Source organism: Mobula birostris, chromosome 22 (genome assembly GCF_030028105.1).
Source record: "Mobula birostris isolate sMobBir1 chromosome 22, sMobBir1.hap1, whole genome shotgun sequence".
Taxonomy (NCBI): Eukaryota; Metazoa; Chordata; class Chondrichthyes; order Myliobatiformes; family Myliobatidae; genus Mobula; species Mobula birostris.
This window is the reverse complement of record NC_092391.1, coordinates 53,399,092-53,421,703: the sequence shown is the minus strand read 5'-3', so window position 1 is coordinate 53,421,703 and position 22,612 is coordinate 53,399,092. Positions and strand designations below refer to the sequence as shown.

The following is a 22,612-nucleotide window of genomic DNA, read 5'->3' as shown; positions in this document are numbered from 1 at the left end:
ATATACAACTCTGAGATTCATTTTCTCAATAAATCCAAAAACCATAACAGAATCAATTGAAAGACCACACCAGCAGGATGGACAACCAGTGTGCAAAAGACAACAAACTGCAAATACAAAAAGAAAAAAAAAAGAAATAATAATGGTCATTAAATAAGCAATAAATATCAAGAACATAAGATTGCAAGTCTTTGAAAGTCAGTCCATAGATCATGGAAACAATTCAGTGATGGAGCAAGCAAAGTTGAGTGAAGTTATCGCCGTTGGTTCAAGGTCTGTTCCTGAACCTGGTGGTGTGAGTCCTGAGGCTCCTGTACCTCCTTCCTGATGGTTGAGGGGTAATAACTGTTCCTGAATCTGGTGGTGTGAGTCCTCAGGCTCCTTTACCTTCTTCCTGATGGCTGAGGGGTAATAACTGTTCCTGAACCTGGTGGTGTGTTTCTGAGGCTCCTGTACCTCCTACCTGATGGCTGAGGGGTAATAACTGTTTCTGAACCTGGTGGTGTGGGTCCTGAGGCTCCTGTACCTGCTACCTGATGGCTGAGGGGTAATAACTGTTCCTGAACCTGGTGGTGTGGGTCCTGAGGCTCCTGTACCTCCTTCCTGATGGCTGAGGGATAATAACTGTTCCTGAACCTGGTGGTGTGGGTCCTGAGGCTCCTGTACCTCCTTCCTGATGGCTGAGGGGTAATAACTGTTCCTGAACCTGGTGGTGTGAGTCCTGAGGCTCTTGTACCTCCTTCCTGATGGCTGAGGGGTAATAACTGTTCCTGAACATGGTGGTGTGGGTCCTGAGGCTCCCGTACCTCCTTCCTGATGGTTGAGGGGTAATAACTGTCCCTGAACTGGTGGTGTGGGTCCTGAGGCTCCTGTACCTCCTTCCTGATATTTAAGGTGTAATAACTGTCCCTGAACGTCCTTCCTGATGGCAGCAGTGAGAAGTGAGCAGATAATCGGGGAGACTTGGACCAGAGGGCACAGCATCAGAAAAGAAGGATGTTACTTTAAAACAGAGTTAAGGAGGAATTTCTTTAGCCAGAGATTTGTAAATCTTGGCTGTGGAGGCCAAGACATTGGGTATATTTAAAGCGGAGGTTGATAGGTTCTAGATTAGTCATGGTGTCAAAGGTTACGGGGAGAAGGCAGGAGAACAGGGTTGAGAGGGATAATAAATCAGCCTTGATGGAATGGCAGAGCAGACACGATGGGCCAAATGGCCTCACTCTGTTTCTATGTCTCTTGGTCAAAGTGCAACACCTCACACCTATCTGCATTATATCCCATCTGCCATTCTTCAGTCAATTCTTCTTGCTGGTCCAGATCCCACTGCAAGCTTTGTTAGATCCCCTCACTGTCCACTACGCCCCCAATCTTGGTGACATCTGCAAATTTCCTGGTTGAGATGATATCGATGATATCTGGCACCGATCGCTGTGGCACAACATGCTGGATACAGTCAGTGTGTCAGGCGACAGCTTTGCAATGTCAGAGTTCCAGCTCCTCCACAATGTTCCTCGGACACAATGGATCGAGTTACCGGGAAAGGTGGCCCAGACTGGGGCTTGATTCCAGAATGAGATGTGGTCCTAGAGAAATACATAAAATCATACAGGGCATAGACATGGCATTTACTCCAGGGTTGGGGGGATAAAGGACGAGAGGACATAAGCTTAAGGTGAGGGGAATGATTTAATATAAACTGGAGGGTCAATATTTTATACAGGGTGGTACGTACGTGGAATGAGCTGCCAGAGGAAATGGTTGAGGCAGGTACAGTATCAACTTTTAAAAGACAGGTTGTTTTTTTTCCAAAAATACTTTATTCAGAGGTATTATAAAACAAAATTATATACATATAAAAAAAACATTTGTTGACCCTGGGTCCTTATTCAATAAATAAAGTTACTTACAATAAAATTATGCGTTGACTCTCTGTTCATATACAAATGAAAGATGTTTACAATAAATCATTCATTTACTCTCAACCCTTGGTCAAGAGTTAAAATTTATTTACAATAAAATTATCAACAATAAAGGCAGGCGTTGGCTCTAATTCCTTTTCCAAATTAACAATTCCAGCCACTCCTGGGGCACCATGTTGATTCATCTGTCCACACCGCTGATGAGAGGTATTCTCCTCCCCACCCAACCTCTCACACTCCCACGGGTGATGAACCTTAAACTGTGGTCCTTCCCCAGCGGGCCTTCGCGGTGGCCGCACCGAGCTTGAGTGCATCCCTCAGCACGTACTCCTGCAGGCGAGAGTGAGCCAGTCGGCAGCATTCAGTCACGGACATCTCCATGTGCTGGCAGACCACCAAGTATCAGCTGAAATAGCTCAGTTGGGAGAGCGTTAGACTGAAGATCTAAAGGTCCCTGGTTCAATCCCGGGTTTCGGCACTGGGACATATTTATTGTCACCGCGATGGCATAGCAGTTAGTCTGACACTATTACAGCTCGTAGTGTCAGAGTTCGGAATTCCATTGTAGCATTCTCTGTAAGTAAGTTTGTACGTCCTTCCCATGTACACAGTCCCTCTGTCCATAGCCAGACTGGTTAGTAGGTTAATTGTATTTTTTAAACCATACCACAATTAGGTTAGGGTTAAATCGGTGGATTCCTGGGTGGGCCAGACGGGCCTGTTGTGTGCTCTATCTCTCAATAAAAGGAAATAAATAATATTCTGTAATGGTGAAGGATGAGGCGAAGAGCATTAAAAAGCAGGTTTTCTCAGCGCGAGTCGTGATTGGATTAATGCAAAGACGCAGGAGAAGTGTTCCCACGCAAGTGTGGCAAAAAGCTTTAAAAACCCAGTCTCCATAAAAGAGGGGTCCCATCTAGTGGAGCGGTCATCGTCAGAGTGGTCTGAGTCAGAGTGGTAAGTCCTTGGCTCAACGGGGCCAGGTGGTAAGAACAGACGGGAGCAAGGTCAGTAAGTAAGTTCTCTCCGGACTTCTTTTTTTCTTAATTAACTCTTGAGGGAATAGGAGGTGTGTCTACAGGGCAAATTTTTATCATACATCACGTGGAGAACAGACTTCCATCGTTCCTGATTCCCTCTGCTTGGTAAAACCAAATACCGTTTCTGGCTGAAGTTCACAGAGTTTCCCAGCTCAACAGATTGTTATGCCCAACAAACCTGCGAGAGAGTTGTTTAATAGACCCAGTCCTTGTGCCGTCCCCAGGCCCCTGCGGATATTTCTCTGTTCAATCTGCTTCCATCCCAGATCAACAATTCTCCTCTTCCCCTACCCCCGTCACACCGTATCCGCTGGGAAATCCTGTAAACACCCATCCAGGTGATACTCTACACCTCCCCAGGCAGTAAGGCTGATCATCACCTCCACCCAATCACCCACTCCACCACAACCCCAACCACCACTACTTTATCATTTCCTGTCAATGGACAGACATTCAAAGCTCAGGGTAAATTTATTATCAATGTCTCCATATACAACCCTGAGATTCATTTTCTCAATAAATCCAAAAACCATAACAGACTCAATTGAAAGACCACACCAGCAGGATGGACAACCAGTGTGCAAAAGACAACAAACTGCAAATACAAAAAGAAAAAAAAAAGAAATAATAATGGTCATTACATAATCAATAAATATCAAGAACATAAGATTGCAAGTCTTTGAAAGTGAGTCCATAGGTCATGGAAACAATTCAGTGATGGAGCAACCAAAGTTGAGTGAAGTTATCGTCTTTGGTTCAAGATCTGTTTCTGAACCTGGTGGTGTGAGTCCTGGGGCTCCTGTACCTCCTTCCTGATGGCTGAGGGGTAATAACTGTTCCTGAACCTGGTGGTGTGGGTCCTGAGGCTCCTGTACCTCCTTCCTGATGGCGGAGGGTAATAACTGTTCCTGAACCTGGTGGTGTGGGTCCTGAGGATCCTATACCTGCTTCCTGATGGCGGAGGGTAATAACTGTTCCTGAACCTGGTGGTGTGGGTCTCGAGGCTCCTGTACCTCCTTCCTGATGTTTAAGGTGCAATAACTGTTCCTGAACCTCCTTCCTGATGGCAGCAGCAAGAAATAAGCAGATAATGGGGGAGACTAGGACCAGAGGGCACAGCATCAGAAAAGAAGGATGTTACTTTAAAACAGAGTTAAGGAGGAATTTCTTTAGCCAGAGAGTGGTAAATCTTGGCTGTGGAGGCCAAGACATTGGGTATATTTAAAGCGGAGGTTGATAGGTTCTAGATTAGTCATGGTGTCAAAGGTTACAGGGAGAAGGCAGGAGAGCAGGGTTGAGAGGGATAGTAAATCAGCCTTGATGGAATGGCAGAGCAGACACGATGGGCCAAATGGCCTCACTCTGTTTCTATGTCTCTTGGTCAAAGTGCAACACCTCACACCTATCTGCGTTATATCCCATCTGCCATTCTTCAGTCAATTCTTCTTGCTGGTCCAGATCCCACTGCAAGCTTTGATAGATCCCCTCACTGTCCACTACGCCCCCAATCTTGGTGACATCTGCAAATTTCCTGGTTGAGATGATATCGATGATAACTGGCACCGATCACTGTGGCGCAACATGCTGGATACAGTCAGTGTGTCAGGCGACAGCTCTGCAAAGTCAGAGTTCCAGCTCCTCCACAATGTTCCTCGGACTCAATGGATCGAGTTACCGGGAAAGGTGGGCCAGACTGGGGTTTGATTCCAGAATGAGATGTGGTCCTAGAGAAATACATAAAATCATACAGGGCATAGACATGGTATTTACTCCAGGGTTGGGGGGATAAAGAACTGGAGGACATAAGCTTAAGGTGAGGGGAATGATTTAATATAAACTGGAGAGTCAATATTTTATACAGGGTGGTACGTACGTGGAATGAGCTGCCAGAGGAAATGGTTGAGGCAGGTACAATATCAACTTTTAAAAGACAGTTTGTTTTTTTTTCCAAAAATACTTTATTCAGAGGTATTACAAAACAAAGTTATATACATATAAAAAAAACATTCGTTGACCCTGGGTCCTTATTCAATAAATAAAGTTACTTACAATTAAATTATGCGTTGACTCTCTGTTCATATACAAATGAAAGATGTTTACAATAAATCGTTCATTTACTCTCAACCCTTGGTCAAGAGTTCAGACTTATTTACAATAAAATTATCAAGAATAAAGGCAGGCGTTGGCTCTAATTCCTTTTCCAAATTAACAATTCCAGCCACTCCTGGGGCACCATGTTGATTCATCTGTCCACACCGCTGATGAGGGTTATTCTCCTCCCCACCCAACCTCTCACACTCCCACGGGTGATGAACCTTAAACTGTTGTCCTTCCCCACCGGGCCTTCGCGGTGGCCGCACCGAGCTTGAGTGCATCCCTCAGCACGTACTCCTGCAGGTGAGAGTGAGCCAGTCGGCAGCATCCAGTCACGGACATCTCCATGTGCTGGCAGACCACCAAGTTTCGGGCAGACCAAAGCGCGTCTTTCACCGAATTGATGATCTGCCAGTAGCAGCGGATGTTTGTCTCCGTGTGTGTCCCCGGGAACAGCCCGTAGATCAGACAGTCCTCGGTAACGCAGCTGCTGGGGATGAAACGTGACACTAGCCCGTCCATCCTCCTCCACACCCTCTTTGCGAACTGGCAGTGTGCAAAGAGGTGGGTCACAGACTCCTCCTCACTGCAGTCCTCCCGTGGGCAGTGGGGTGCGGAGACGACGTTCCGGGCGTACAGGAGGGCTCTGACTGGGAGGACCCCTCTCACCGCCAGCCAGGCGAGGTCTTGGTGCCTGTTGGTGAGATCTGGCAATGAGGCATTTTGCCAGATGAACTGGACAGTCTGCTCAGGGAACCACCCCACTGTGTCCATCACATACTTCTCCTGCAGTGCCTGCAGGACACTTCGTGCCGACCACTGCCTGATGGCCCTGTGGTCAAAGGCGTTCTCCTGGAAGAACTTTGCTACGTGGGACAGGTATGCCGGCAACGACCAGCTGACTGGGGCGTTGCGCGGGAGTGGGGCCAGACCCATTTTTTTTTTTATATTTCAAAATATACTTTATTCAAAAATAAATATATACAATAAACCATTCAATAACTTTTCATCCTTTACATACGTTTCCATTATACTCAGTAAAATACCCGTGTTTATAGCCACCCACGTGGCACTCCAGTAGTTCAGCTTAGCATCTCATTGTTGAGGGGTATACTCCTCGCCCACCGACCCCTCCCACTCCCACGGGTGGAGAAACCTATACTGTGGTCCTTCCCCACCGGGCCCTTGCGGTGGCTGCACCAAGTTTCAGTGCGTCCCTCAGCACGTACTCCTGCAGCCGAGAGTGTGCCAGTCGGCAGCATTCTCCCACGGACATCTCCGTATGCTGGTAGATCATCAAGTTTCGGGCTGACCAAAGGGCGTCTTTCACCGAGTTGATGATCTGCCAGCAGCACCGGATGTTGGTCTCCGTGTGCGTCCCCGGGAACAGCCCGTAGATCAGAGAGTCCTCTGTCACGCAGCTGCTGGGGATGAAACGTGACACTAGCCCGTCCATCCTCCTCCACACCCTCTTTGCGAACTGGCAGTGTGCAAAGAGGTGGGTCACAGACTCCTCCTCACTGCAGTCCTCCCGTGGGCAGTGGGGTGCGGAGACGACGTTCCGGGCGTACAGGAGGGCTCTGACTGGGAGGGCCCCTCTCACCGCCAGCCAGGCGAGGTCTTGGTGCCTGTTGGTGAGATCTGGCGATGAGGCATTTTGCCAGATGAACTGGACAGTCTGCTCAGGGAACCACCCCACTGTGTCCATCACGTCCTTCTCCTGCAGTGCCTGCAGGACACTTCGTGCCGACCACTGCCTGATGGCCTTGTGGTCAAAGGCGTTCTCCTGGAAGAACTTTGCTACGTGGGATAGGTATGCCGGCAACGACCAGCTGACTGGGGCGTTGCGCGGGAGTGGGGCCAGACCCATTGGACCGGTACATGGATTGGAAAGGTTTACAGGGTTATGGGCCAAATGTTGGCAAAGGGGACAATGTAAGAGGGGAGCAACACACATCAAAGTTGCTGGTGAACGCAACAGGACAGGCAGCATCTCCAGGAAGAGGTACAGTCGACGTTTTGGGCTGAGACCCTTCGACCTTCCACAACCAAGATTAGGCCTGCTGCGTTCACCAGCAACTTTGATGTGTGTTGCTTGAATTTCCAGCATCTGCAGAATTCCTCGTGTTAATATAAATGTAGGAGGGGCATCTTGGGTAGCATAGACCAGTTGGGCCAAATGGCCTGTGTCTGCACTGTATACCGTAACTCTTTGATTGCTGACGGATTCACCATCAGACCATCAGTTTGCTCTGCTGCTCTTCTCCCATCCCTGTGGAAAATGGAACCGCCTGATCCCTGTCACCGAGGGAGGAGGTATCCATGACGAAGGCAGAAGGTCAAAGGTGACCTTTAGTCAGGGATGTTTTGGGAGAATAGATGGAGTCCTTTAGGGAGCAAGATACAAGGGATGAACAGGGGAATCATGGAAACCAGCTGTCTGGACCTTCATTGTAAACGTTTACTAAAGACAGACGTGTTCACCTCATGGGACAGTCGGAGTGTTCAGGGCAGGATCCCAGGAGTGGGATGGAGGTCACAGGAAGCTCACGGAAGTGTGACTATGCTCACAAGGAGTCCCAAGTGTAAGAATGTATTCAGGGTGTCAGCAGGGAGAGGGTCCGTGTTCACAGAAGTTCATCAGTAACTTCACTGTGTTTTCTGGGGACTACTGACAGTGGGACAGTGTTCACAAGAAGCCCCCAAAAACATCATTTTCATTATTAATTTATATTTTCCATACAATATTCAACTTTATTTCTCAATTCTTTGAGGTTGATTTAATCTGGGATTAATTTAGAATATTTTGTGCAATGTCTCAGACATTCCTTGTTCCCAAGCACCATTTTAGCACCGAATGTCCCTTAGCATGAACAAGGGGTCAGGGAGAATGAACAATCCCACCTCTACCATTCCCAAGGTCACAGACCCAGGGTCACCATGGAAACCTGTTACTCCTATCACCCTCAGCACATCATTGTAACCCAGCCAATGACCAAGGCTTTTGCTAAGTATGGATAGGTGACCCTCAGGGAGAGGTCAAACCCTGACATCACAAGGTCACTTGACACCAGTGGGACACATCACAATGAGATGCAGCATCCTGACCAGATTCAGACTCTGGTCACGTGGAGACCAGAGATTCACCACTGCTGGAGGACAGTTTGCTGGTATGGTGGCTGCTGTAGACATGACGTGTTCAAACGTCTCCTTCTGGGGTGTAGATTTCACTGATCCCCGCGATGGTGACGTTCAGGTTGCAGGAACACCGCGATGGGACAAAAGACCTCTTCCTGAGACTCAGGATCCTGGTCCCTGGTGGGACTTCATCCCGAACTCAACCCACCTTCCTGAACAAAATCCTCAGCATCGAAACTCTGAAGAGGAGAGCCGGACTTGGAGAATAGGTGGAGATGTCTGAAGGGGAAGGAAGAACCCTGCACAAGATGGAGAGACTCCCTGATAGAGGGAGAGAACTCCTGTAACAGTGAGACAAAGTACTGATTCCTTCCATTCCTTCAGGGGACAATGATTAGAGTGGTTGTCTTTGGGAGGAACATAGATTTAGTTGTTGAATTTTGGGGATCCGCCTGGGGTAGACGTGAGTAATTACTGCTTGGAGAAGTAATTACCCATAAGCTGGGAGCAGTTCCTTAGCAACGACCCACTGTCCTTGTCGTTCCTCACCGTTGCTAAGGAAATGCTCCCAGATCATCCAACCAGAGGTGATGTCAAACGTCGTTCGGTGATGTCAGACGGTGCCCATTGTCAAACCACAGACCAGGGAACCTGTCACATTTAATACTCAGACAGTGATTCGCTCTCCGTCTGAATCTATAAGTGTAAACGGTCTTGTAGTCGTCTTGTTTTAATCTGCTGTATGTCTTGTGTTCATATTTCAGAGGAGAATGTAGGTGATATTGTTAGTTTGTGGATGACAGTGAAATTGGAGAGCGGTGGAAGTGAGGGTTGTCTAAGGTTACAATGGGATGGAGACCAGATGGGAAATGGTCAAGGAATGGCAGGTGGAACTTAACTGGGACAAGAGTGACGAGATAGCCGGCCCGACAGTAGTGAAACATAAAGGAGTTTGCGTACGGTTTGTGAGGCCAGGAAAGGGTTAACCTGGACCACCATCCACTGTTGGGCTGGTTCGGGAGCCCCAGGAGAATGCCAAGTCATCTGACCTTTAAAGACAAGCTTACCTTCATTCCAACAAGCTCCACACACTGCTGGACACTGCCCAACTGGACCTCAGGGTGAGGAGGACAGACCCTGTGAGGGAACAGAATCTGGCTCCTGGGGCAAACTGATCAAAGTGAGGGTTATTCTGGAACGCCATCACCAGACCCAACAGGAGCTGAGCGGTCAGGACATGAACCTGGACACTCAGCTTCGGACGGACTCTGGCTGTTTTAAGACAGGATACTCATCGGATTCAGGAATCCCAGCCGCAGGGTGTTCATGAAGAATGATCACTTTCATCGTGTCGGTCCAGGACACTTTAAGCCTCTCTTCCCAGCTAGGCCTCTCCTCCCTCCTCATCCTTTGGGCTGCTTGGTGGGTCGCCAGCAGTGTGTGGAGGATACCAGGGGTGACGTTCGGCTCCCTTGAAAGCTGGTCCTTTGCTCACTGTTCCCTCGTCAGCTCCTCTTCATTCATCCAGCGACCGGACATTTTCCCCCCACCTGGTCGTCCCTTTGGGTTTTGAGGGGGGTGATCGGTCTGTTTTGTTCCTCCTTCTGGGTGTTAACAAGCCAAGTTCTGGAGTGTACTCACAGTTTCCCCAGCCCAGGAGCCAGGGAGGGAGGAGAAAAGCATCATGGTGTGGCCTATAAAGGAAAAGGATCCAAACTACGTCTTCACATGGAGCTCATGCCTGGAGACATTTTCCCCAAACTGTGCTGACGCTTCCCTTCCCCCATCGTCCCACCCACCAATCATTGGGAGCTGACGTTTCATCCAGTCACTGCTGGCTCTAGAGCTCCGGTCCAATCAGCACAGCCCACCCTAAAGGAATGGCATCAGCTCTCAGCCAATCAGCAGCTGTCATCCTTAGCACGGTGGGATAGGATGGGGGAGGGTTTGGGGCCGTCGATGGCCATTGGGGTTCTGTCCACTGCTGGTCGAGGGACAGGACTGGAGACCATCGGGACCAGTCTCTGAGCTCACACAGAGAGAGCAGTCACAGAAAGCAACACCCACAATATAGTTTCAAAGTTTCACTGTGATTTAAAAATAAAGTGGAATTGACCATTTCTGGAGTGTTTGCTGATTTGTGTACAGGGAGATTGGGGGGAGGGGCGCTACAGGCTGCTGACTGTCACCGGGCCCAACTGAGACACACACTGGCTGGGTTGGTTCTCTGAACACTGAGACACACACGGTACCCTGCGGTACCCCACTGGTCACCGCCTGCCATTCCAAAAGGGACCCGTTAATCACTACTCTTTGTTTTCTGTCAGCCAGCCAATTTTCAATCCATGTCAGTACTCTGCCCCCAATACCATGTGCCCTAATTTTGTCCACTAATCTCCTATGTGGGACTTTATCAAAGGCTTTCTGAAAGTCCAGGTACACTGCATTCACTGGCTCTCCCTTGTTCATTTTCATAGTTACATCTTCAAAAAATTTCAGAAGATTAGTCAAGCACGATTTCCCCTTCGTAACTCCATGCTGACTTGGACCAATCCTGTTACTGCTATCCAGATGTGTCGTAATTTCATCTTTTATAATTGACTCCAGCATCTTTCCCACCACCGACGTCAGGCTAACCGGTCTATAATTCCCTGTTTTCTCTCTTCCTCCCTTCTTGAAGAGAGGGACAACATTAGCCACCCTCCAATCCACAGGAACTGATCCTGAATCTATAGAACATTGTAAAATGATTACCAATGCATCCACAATTTCTAAAGCCACTTCCTTAAGTACCCTGGGATGCAGACCATCAGGTCCCGGGGACTTATCAGCCTTCAGACCCAACAGTCTATCCAACACCATTTCCTGCCTAATATAAATTTAGTTCAGTTCATCCATTACCCTAGGTCCTTTGGCCACTATTACATCTGGGAGATTGTTTGTGTCTTCCCTAGTGAAGACAGATCCAAAGTACCTGTTCAACTCGTCTGCCATTTCCTTGTTCCCCATAATAAATTCACCGGTTTCTGTCTTCAAGGGCCCAATTTTGGTCTTAACTATTTTTTTCTTTTTCACATACCTGAAGGAGCTTTTACTATCCTCCTTTATATTCTTGGCTAGTTTACCTTCGTACCTCATTTTTTCTCTGCGTATTGCCTTTTTAGTTACCTTCTGTTGCTCTTTCAAAGTTTCCCAATCCTCCGTCTTCCCACTCGTCTTTGCTATGTTATACTTCTTCTCTTTTATTTTTATACTGTCCATTACTTCCTTTGTCAGCCACGGCCTCCCCTTACTCCCCTTAGTATCTTTCTTCCTCTTTGGAACGAACTGATCCTGCACCTTCCGCATTATTCCCAGAAACACCTGCCATTGCTGTTCCACTGTCATCCCTGCTAGGGTATTGTTCCATTGAACTTTGGCCAGCTCCTCCCTCATAGCTCCATAGTTTCCCTTTGTTCAACTGTAATACTGACACTTCCGAGGTTCCCTTCTCTCTCTCAAATTGTAGATTAAAAGTTATCATATTATGGTCACTACCTCCTAATGGTTCCTTTACCTCGAGGTCCCTGATCAAATCCGGTTCATTGCACAACACTAAATCTAGAATTGCGTTCACTCTGGTAGGCTCCAGTACAAGCTGTTCTAAGAATCCATCTCGGAGGGACTCCACAAACTCCCTTTCTTGGGGTCCAGTACCAACCTGATTCCTCCAGTCTACCTGTATGTTGAAATCCCCCAGAACAACTGTAGCATTACCTTTGCAACATGCCAATTTTAACTCTTGATTCAAGTTACACCCTACATCCAGACTACTGTTTGGGGGCCTGTAGATAACTCCCATTAGGGTCTTTCTACCCTTAGAATTTCTCAGTTCTATCCATACTGACTCTACATCTCCTGATTCTATGTCCCCCCTCACAAGGGACTGAATATCATTCCTCACCAACAGAGCCACCCCACCCCCTCTGTCCACCAGTCTGTCCTTTCGATAGGACGTATACCCTTGAATGTTCATTTCCCAGGCCCTGTCCACTTGAAGCCATGTCTCTGTTATTCGACAACATCATACTTACCAATTTCCAACTGTGCCTCAAGCCCATCTACTTTATTTCTTAATAATATTCTGTAATGATGAGGGACGAGGGAGAGGAGAACTATTATTCTGCAGATACAGCAACACTGTGTTATAAAGCATGGGAGAAATACAATTCCGCAGATACAGTAATGTTGAGGTGGAAGACACAGGAAAGGTACAATAGTGCAGACAGAGCAATGATGAGGTACAAGACACTGCAGGAGCAAACTACTGCAGATAGTTAAATAATCAGGTACAAGTCAGAGGAGTATACAATACCGCAGACACAGGAACTGTGAGGTACAAAGCACATGGAAAGAATACTGCAGGTGCTGGAATGGTGAGTAGCAAATCAGAGGAAATACAATTCTGCAGATGCTGGAATGGTGAGGTGCAAATCATGGGAAATACAATTCTGCAGATGCTGGAATGGCGAAGTGATAATCAGGGGAAATGCAATACTGTACTGCAGATGCTGGAATGGTAAGTTATCATGCAGAGGGAAATACTATACTGTAGATGTTGGATTGTTGAGATATGCAGAACGGTGCAGATATGTCAGCTGAAATAGCTCAGTTGGGAGAATGTTAGACTGAAGATCTAAAGGTCCCTGGTTCAATCCCGGGATTCAGCACTGAGACTCGTTTATTGGCACCGCGGAAGCGTGGTGGTTGGTGCATCTCTATTACAGCTCGAGGTCTTGGAATTAAGAGTTCAATTCCTGCGTCCTCTGTAGGTTTCTAATTACTTCCCATGTGCACATGAGTTTCCTCTGGGTGCTCCTGTTTCCTCCCACCGTCTGAAGGCGTACTGGTTAAGGGGTTAATTGGTTATTTTACACCGTATCACCATATCACCATCCTTAGACTCACTTTACACCGCACGCTGTCAGAGCAGTGCTGCCAGGATAATCAAGGACACAACCCACCCAGCCAACACACTTTTCGTCCCTCTTCCCTCCGGGAGAAGGCTCAGGAGTTTGAAGACTCGTACGGCCAGATTTGGGAACAGCTTCTTTCCAACTGTGATAAGACTGCTGAACAGATCCTGACCCAGATCTGGGCCGTACCCTCCAAATATCCAGACCTGCCTCTCGGTTTTTTTGCACTACTTTACTTTCGATTTTCCTATTTTCTATTTATGATTTATAATTTAAAATTTTAATATTTACTAAGTTTTACTGCTTTTAATATTTTTAATATTTAATATTTTGTAATCCAGGGAGTGGGAAGCGCAGAATCAAATATCGCTGTGATGATTGTACGTTCTAGTACCAATTGTTTGTTGACAATAAAGTATAAAGTATAAATACATGAGGGTTAAATCAGAGCGGTCCTGGGTGTCACAGCTTGGTGGACTGTATCTCTCAATAAAATAAGTAATATTTTGTAATGGTGAGGGACGAGGAAGCAGTGATTCACAATAACGCCGACACGGCAACGGTGAGGTAGAATCCGGAGAGGAGCAATACTACAGACACTGGAACAGTGTGGAACCATCAGAGGAGAACTACAATACCGCAGATACAGCAACAGTGAGTTACAAAGCACAGAAGTAGTACAATTCCGCAGATACTGCAATGGTGAGGTACAAGGCAGAGGAGTATACAATTCCACATTTACTGGAATGTTGGGGCTCAAAGCACAGGAAAAATACAATACTGCAGGGTCCGAAAAGGTGAGGTACGAAGCATGGGGAATACAATACCACTGATGCTGGAGCAGTGAGGTACAAGGCAGAGGAGAAATAAAATACCGCATACACAAGAATAGTGAGTTTTAAAGCACAGTCGAACTACAATACTGCAGATGATGGACCGGTGAGTTACAAAGCTCATGGAAATACAACTATGCAGATGCTGGAATTGTGAGATACAATGTACAAGAGACGTACAATACTGCAGATGCTGCAAGGGTGAGGTACACGAGAGTGGAGAACAACAATACTGCAGCTGTATCAGCAGAAATAGCTCAGATGGGAGAGCATTAGACTGAAGACCTAAAGGTCCCTGGTTCAATCCCGGGTTTCGGCACTGGGACTTATTTATTGGGCACCATGGTAGCTTAGCGATTATTATGACACTATAAGCCCTCAAGGCTTCAGAGTTCAGTTGCAGTGCACTCTATAAATAAGTTTGTACGTGCTCAGGGGTTTCCTCTGGGTGCTCTGGTTTCCTCCCACAAACCAAACATGTACTGCTTACTATGTTAATCTGTTATTTTAAACCATCCCGTAATTATGTTAAGGTTAAATCGATGGATTCCTGGGTGGAACAGCTGGGTGGGCTGGAGAGGCCTGTTTTGTGCTCTATCTCTCAATAACATAAAATAAATAATATTCTGTAATGGTGAAGAGACGACGGAGAGGAGAACTACAATGCTGCAGATACAGCAATGCTGAGGTACAAGACAGAATTGAACAACAATACTGCAGAAATATCAGCGGAAATAGCTCAGTTGGGAGAGCGTTAGACTGAAGATCTAAAGGTCCCTGGTTCAATCCCGGGTTTCGGCACTGGTACATATTTATTGTCACCGCGATAGCATAGCAGTTAGTCTGACACTATTACAGCTCATAGTGTCAGAGTTCGGAATTCCATTGTAGCATTCTCTGTAAGTAACTTTGTACGTCCTTCCCATGTACACAGTCCCTCGCTCCAAAGGCAGACTGGTTAGTAGGTTAATTGTATTTTTTAAACCTTACCACAGTTAGGTTCGGGTTAAATCGGTGGATTCCTGGGTGGGCCAGACGGGCCTGTTCTGTGCTCTATCTCTCAATAAAAAGAAATAAATAATATTCTGTAATGGTGAGGGACGAGGCGAAGAGCTTTAAAAAGCAGGTTTTCTCAGCGCGAGTCGTGATTGGATTAATGCAAAGACGCAGTAGAATCGTTTCCATGCAAGTGTGGCAAAAAACTTTAAAAACCCAGTCTCTATAAAAGACGCATCCCATCTAGTGGAGCGGTCATCATCGGAGTGGTCTGAGTCAGAGTGGTAAGGCTTTGGCTCAACAGGGCCAGGTGGTAAGAACAGGCGGGAGTAAGGTCAGTAAGTAAGTTTTCTCTGTACGTCTTGTTTTCTTATCTAACTCTTGAGAGAATAGGGGGTGTGTCTACAGGGCCAATGTTCATCATACACCACGTGGAGAACAGACTTCCATCGTTCCTGATTCCCTCTGCTTGGTAAAACCAAATACCCTTTCTGGCTGAAGTTCACAGAATTTCCCAGCCCAAGAGATTGTAATGCCCAACAAACCTGTGAAAGAGTTGTTTAATGAAGACCCAGTCCTTGTGCTGTCCTAAGGCCCCTGTGGATATTTCTCTGTTCAATCTGCTTCCATCCCAGATCAACAATTCTCCTCTTCCCCTACCCCCGTCACACCGTATCCGCTGGGAAATCCTGTAAACACCCATCCAGGTGATACTCTACACCTCCCCAGGCAGTAAGGCTGATCATCACCTCCACCCAATCACCCACTCCACCACAACCCCAACCACCACTACTTTATCATTTCCTGTCAATGTGCAGACACTCAAAGCTCAGAGTAAATTTATTATCAATGTCTCCATATACAACCTTGAGATTCATTTTCTCAATAAATCCAAAAATCATAACAGAATCAATTGAAAGACCACACCAGCAGGATGGACAACCAGTGTGCAAAAGACAACAAACTGCAAATACAAAAAGAAAGAAAAATGAAATAATAATGGTAACTAAATAAGCAATAAATATAAAGAACATAAGATTGCAAGTCCTTGAAAGTGAGTCCATAGGTCATGGAAACAATTCAGTGATGGAGCAAGCAAAGTTGAGTGAAGTTATCACCTTTGTTTGGAGAGCTGTTTCTGAACCTGGTGGTGTGAGTCTCGAAGCTCCTGTACCTCCTTCCTGATGTTTAAGAGGTAATAACTGTTCCTGAACCTCCTTCCTTATGGCAGCAGCAAGAAATGAGCAGATAATGGGGGAGACTAGGACCAGAGGGCACAGCATCAGGAAAGAAGGATGTTACTTTAAAACAGAGTTAAGGAGGAATTTCTCTAGCCAGAGAGTGGTAAATCTTGGCTGTGGTTGGCTATAGTTGAAGCGGAGATTGATAGTTCTAGATTAGTTATGGTGTCAAAGGTTGTGGGGAGACGCAGACGAACGGGGTTTAAAAGGATAATAAATAATAAGTGCGCAGGCTCCGGTCGTGCATGCAGCCTGGTGCAGCCGTTCCGATCCATTCTTACTTTCCTGTTCTTACTTTTTAATTTACGTTACTTTTTGTATTTTTTTCTCTCACGGTAACACGTCGAAGCTGCACCCTCTCTAACATGCTGGTGGAGAGAGTTTTATTTGGGTTTTCTTTAGCGCTGGAAATGGTTACATCCCGACACGCGGGACAGAAGCAAGGTCACATTGTGTATTTCACGGACCAGCAAAGACCGGCCGGCTTAGCGAACAGAGCGGTGGACACCCCTGCTGAAATCCAGAGGAAAACACACAGAGGGGGATCACAAAGCCGAGGAAAGAGGACCGGGTCGAGACAACAGAGACTTTTGGAGAAGAGCAGTTCGGTGGGTAATACCGTTCCGGCTGACCGGAAGAGCACTGAGAGCTGTAAGCGTAAAGGAGTTCAGTATTTACTGTTCTGGCTAACAACGGATGGTGCAATCCGGGGTATATTACGATCGAGGAAACTGTTTGCAGACTGGATATTGAACTTTTTACTGTTGGACTTCGGGCACACCCCACCGTGATACAACACTTGGCGGCGCGGGAGGTCATTCCTGCCTGTGGCCATTGAACGTGCAACCAACCCGTGGAGGGTCAGACACCCTGAGCCAACAGACTGGTCCTGGACTTATTTTCCATCTGGCATAGTTTGCATTTTGGTGTTTGATTGTTGGGGTTTTTTGTATTGCTATATCTACGCTCTATTCTTGGTTGGTGCAGCTGTAATGAAACCAAATTTCCCTCGGGATTAATAAAGTATATCTATCTAAATCAGCCTTGATGGAATGGCAGAGCAGACACGATGGGCCAAATGGCCTCACTCTGTTTCTATGTCTCTTGGTCAAAGTGCAACACCTCACACCTATCTGCATTATATCCCATCTGCCATTCTTCAGTCAATTCTTCTTGCTGGTCCAGATCCCACTGCAAGCTTTGATAGATCCCCTCACTGTCCACTACGCCCCCAATCTTGGTGACATCTGCAAATTTCCTGGCTGAGATGATATCGATGATAACTGGCACCGATCGCTGTGGCACAACATGCTGGATACAGTCAGTGTGTCAGGCGACAGCTTTGCAATGTCAGAGTTCCAGCTCCTCCACAATGTTCCTCGGACTCAATGGATCGAGTTACCGGGAAAGGTGGGCCAGACTGGGGCTTGATTCCAGAATGAGATGTGGTCCTAGAGAAATACATAAAATCATACAGGGCATAGACATGGTATTTACCCCATGGTTGGGGAGATAAAGAACTAGAGGGCATAAGCTTAAGGTGAGGGGAATGATTTAATATAAACTGGAGGGTCAATATTTTATACAGGGTGGTACGTACGTGGAATGAGCTGCCAGAGGAAATGGTTGAGGCAGGTACAGTATCAACTTTTAAAAGACAGTTGGACCGGTACATGGATTGGAAAGGTTTACAAGGTTATGGGCCAAATGTTGGCAAAGAGGACAATGTAGAGGGGCATCTTGGATATCATAGACCAGTTGGGTCGAATGGCCTGTGTCTGCACTGTATACAGTAACTCTTTGATTGCTGACGGATTCACCGTCAGTCCATCAGTTTGTTCTGCTCCTCTTCTCCCATCCCTGTGGAAAATGGAACAGCCTGATCCCTGTCGCCAAGGGAGGAGGTATCCATGATGAAGGCAGAGGTCAAAGGTGACCTTTAGTCAGGGATGTTCACTTTAGACAGACGTGTTCACCTCGTGGGACAGTCGGAGTGTTCAGGGCAGGATCCCAGGAGTGGGATGGAGGTCACAGGAAGCTCACGGAAGTGTGACTGTGCTCACAAGGGGTCCCAAGTGTAAGAATGTATTCAGGGTGTCAGCAGGGAGAGGGTTCGTGTTCACAGAAGTTCATCAGTAACTTCACTGTGTTTTCCTGGGGGCTACTGACAGTGGGACAGTGTTCACAAGAAGCCCCCAAAAGCATCATTTTCATTATTAATTTATATTTTCCATACAATATTCAACTTTATTTCTCAATTCTTTGAGGTTAATTTAATCTGGGATTAATTTAGAATATTTTGTGCAATGTCTCAGACATTCCTTGTTCCCAAGCACCATTTTAGCACTGAATGTCCCTTAACATGAACAAGGGGTCAGGGAGAATGAACAATCCCACCTCTACCATTCCCAAGGTCACAGACCCAGGGTCACCATGGAAACCTGTTACTCCTATCACCCTCAGCACATCATTGTAACCCAGCCAATGACCAAGGCTTTTACTAAGTATGGATAGGTGACCCTCAGGGAGAGGTCAAACCCTGACATCACAAGGTCACTTGACACCAGTGGGACACATCACAATGAGATGCAGCATCCTGACCAGATTCAGACTCTGGTCACGTGGAGACCAGAGATTCACCACTGCTGGAGGACAGTTTGCTGATCTGGTGGCTGCTGTAGACATGACGTGTTCAAACGTCTCCTTCTGGGCTGTAGATTTCACTGATCCCCGCGATGGTGACGTTCAGATTGCGGGAAGACCGCGATGGGACAAAAGACCTCTTCCTGAGACTCAGGATCCCGGTCCCTGGTGGGACTTCATCCCGAACTCAACCCACCTTCCTGAACAAAATCCTCAGCATCGAAACTCTGAAGAGGAGAGCCGGACTTGGAGAATAGGTGGAGATGTCTGAAGGGGAAGGAAGAACCCTGCACAAGATGGAGAGACTCCCCGAGAGAGAGAGAACTCCTGTAACAGTGAGACAGAGTACTGATTCCTTCCTTTCCTTCAGGGGACAATGATTAGAGTGGTTGTCTGTAATTAGTTTCGTGGATGACACTGAAATGATAATATCGAACCTGCCTCTACCACTTCTACTGGAAGTTCATTCAACACTTACTTCAAGCTCCCCTGTCCTCCCCCGATAATTGACTTATCACTATATTCATGTGAGGAAAATATGCGTCATGTGTTTAATATTAAATTCGTTAGATAAACCCTTTTAGAAACGAAACTGAGTGTATTAGTCACTTAGCAGCTATATTCCGGTCGTGATTAACACCCCCACCCCCCAAACAGAATCGCAAAACGATTTGCAGGAAAAATAATCGGAAGGTGCACGCATGCGCACTGGTGCCCACCCAAGGCTTCATGGTCATTGTAGTCTTTCTCTGGGTAAACACAACATATTTGACTGGTACTCTTGTCCGTTGGCAACCCTACCGCGCCCCCCCCCCCCCCGAGTCAGCCAGTCCGCAAGAATACTGTCAATATTAAACCAGTCCACAGTGCAAAAAAGGTTGGGGACCCCTGTGGTGTACTGTAATTAGTTTTGTAGATGACACTGAAATTGCTGAGTGCTGAAAGTGAGGGTTGTCTCAGGTTACAATGGGATGGACACCAGATGGGAAATGGGCCAAGGAATGGCAGGTGAGACAAGTGTGAGGTGATCGATTTGGGACGTTGAACCAGAGCAGAACACACAGAGTGAATGACAGAGCCCTGGGAGAGTTGTAGAACGGAGAGACCGAGGGGTACAGGTACAGAGTTCCCTGAAAGAGCCTGCACAGGTAGACAGTGGGGTGAAGAAGGTGTGGACAGGTTCCCATGTTGTGTAAATCTGTGACTCTAAGTGTAAATGGCCCTGTTATTGTCTAGCTGAAAGCCGGTGAACCTACACCTGCTCTTTCTTCTCCCAGAGGGACATGGCTGCTGGAAACTGTGGCATCTGGTTGAGCACAGGGAAATGGAGGCTTTCAGCGTATGAGCCCGTGACGAAGATGGGATTGACCAGTCCACGATGCAATCCTGAGACAGCAGATCCCAACTGCAATTGAACGGTGCTCCTTCAGGTTCATCTGAGTCCCATCCTCACCTTGGTGCGAACTTGCCAGCCGCTAACAGTCCTGTCCAAAAATTAACTGAATCATGAGAACGGTGTGAAAATACCTCTCTCGCCTCAGGACCATTTCCATCTCCTCCATCCTGGGGTCTGAGACTTCACCCTTCCAACTCTACATTTAAAAGTTGCCATTTCTGTGTGCCGATGGGTACTTGTCATCCTGACCAATTCTGCCTGAAACTGATAGTCTCTTGGTGAAATTCGACAATGGGTTCCTCACGTCCAGTCTCCGTGTTCCCGCATCGGCGACAGGAACGTTTCCTGCTCCAGCTCCAGGCTCAGCCCGGCACTGGTCGGAGTCACTGCAGTGGCACTGCTGGTCGAGGGACAGGACTGGCGACCACCGAGACCAGGCTCTGTGCCCACACAGAGAGAGAACGGTCACAGAAAGCATCGCCTGCAATATTGTTTCAAAGTCTCACTGTGATTTAAACATAAAGTGGAATAGACCATTTCTGCAGTGTTTGCTGATTTGTACTCAGGGGGATTGGGGGGGGGCGGTGGGCGGAGGGGCTACAGGCTGCTGACTGTCACCAGGCTCAACTGAGACACACACTGGCTGAGCTGGTTCTCTGAACACTGGGACACACACTGGCTGAGCTGGTTCTCTGAACACTGGGACACACACTGGCTGAGCTGGTTCTCTGAACACTGGGACACACACTGGCTGAGCTGGTTCTCTGAACACTGGGACACACACTGGCTGAGCTGGTTCTCTGAACACTGGGACACACTGGCTCAGCTGGTTCTCTGAACACTGGGACACACACTGGCTGAGCTGGTTCTCTGAACACTGGGACACACACTGGCTCAGCTGGTTCTCTGAACACTGGGACACACTGGCTGAGCTGGTTCTCTGAACACTGGGACACACTGGAGGGAACACAGTGGCTCAATCACTTTACAGTGCCAGTGATCACCAGTCGAGGTTTGATTCCCACCGTTATCCATAAGGAGTTTGTCCGCTCTCCCCGTGACCGTGTGGGTTTCCTCCAGGTGCTCTGGTTCCCTCCCACATTCCAAAGACGTACAGGTTAGTGTTCGCACATTGTGGTCGTGCTATGTTGGCGCTGGAAGTGTGGTGACACTCGCAGGCTGCCCCCAGTATGTCCCTGCCAGAGGCGATACATTTCACAGTGTAACCACGTGCCTGTGGCCAGTAAAGCTAATCACTGCACGCTAGGGTCGGACTGAGTCCGGAGTCTACAGGTGTCACTGGTAACTGTGCTTACACACACACACACACACACACACACACACACACACACACACACACACACACACACACAGTACACTATCTTACAAATTTATATCTACTGTGCTTTTATTATTGTGTTTTTTACATTGTAGATTTTGTGACGCATCGGATCTAGAATAACAATTATTTCATTCTCTTACACTTGTGCACTGGAAATGACATTGAACAATCTTGAATCAAAATGATTACATTTGCACATGCAAATCCACTAGACATCCCTCAATAATCTGCACAATTATTAAATGGATTTGCTTCCTGTCACTTGTGGCCAAACTGACCAGTTAAGTTTACTTTCTCATAGATTTTAATATTATGTGCTTAAATTATTGTATTAACTTATTCATAGTATAATATTATTGTTTTTTGTGCTGTGTGTGATGCATGTTGTGTGATTTTCAGGAGCATTGTCTCATTTGGTTGTACTCTACAAAAGTCTTAGGAACATGTAAAAAATTCTGGAAAGCAGAAATAATGAAATGGAAAGTTTCGATGTATCAAACAATTTACTACAAAGAGCAGTAAATTGTAAAAAACAAAATCAAAGCAATATTTGGTGTGAACACCCTTTGCCTGTAAAACTGCATCAATTCTTTCAGGTACACTGTCATGCATTTTTATAAGAAAATCAGTTGGTGGGTGTTAAATGCATCTTGGAGAACTTGCATAGTTCTTTTTCAGACTTTGACTGTCTCACTTGCTTCTGTCTCTCCAGCTAATTCCAGACAGCCTCGATGATGTTGAGATCAGGGCTCTGTGAAGGCAATACCATCGGAAATGATATAAAATCTCTGGGGTGCCTGTGACTTTTGCACAGTACTGCAGCTTATACACACAGATTGATTGGACATTCACAATGTGATTTGGGAGTGTTCGACGTTCACATTATTAACCCTCAATGAAAAAGGACTGTTATATAAAGGACAAACACAAGAGATTCTGTAGATGCTGGAAATCTAGAGCAACACATACTAAATGCTGGATAAACTCAGCAGGTCAGGTAGCATCTGTAGAA

The 22,612-nt window shown here is 46.8% G+C and overlaps 4 non-coding genes across 4 annotated transcripts; all 4 read left to right on the top strand.

Moving 5' to 3' along the window:
* The first annotated feature begins 2,327 nt into the window (after window positions 1-2,327).
* Window positions 2,328-2,400, top strand: trnaf-gaa (transfer RNA phenylalanine (anticodon GAA)). The gene has a single exon. It is a non-coding gene; the product is annotated as a tRNA-Phe (tRNA).
* Window positions 2,401-12,830: 10,430 nt separating this feature from the next.
* Window positions 12,831-12,903, top strand: trnaf-gaa (transfer RNA phenylalanine (anticodon GAA)). Its single transcript has one exon. It is a non-coding gene; the product is annotated as a tRNA-Phe (tRNA).
* A 1,325-nt stretch (window positions 12,904-14,228) lies between these two features.
* trnaf-gaa (transfer RNA phenylalanine (anticodon GAA)) lies at window positions 14,229-14,301 on the top strand. Its single transcript has one exon. It is a non-coding gene; the product is annotated as a tRNA-Phe (tRNA).
* Window positions 14,302-14,710: 409 nt separating this feature from the next.
* On the top strand, window positions 14,711-14,783 carry trnaf-gaa (transfer RNA phenylalanine (anticodon GAA)). Its single transcript has one exon. It is a non-coding gene; the product is annotated as a tRNA-Phe (tRNA).
* The last annotated feature ends 7,829 nt before the right edge of the window (window positions 14,784-22,612 follow it).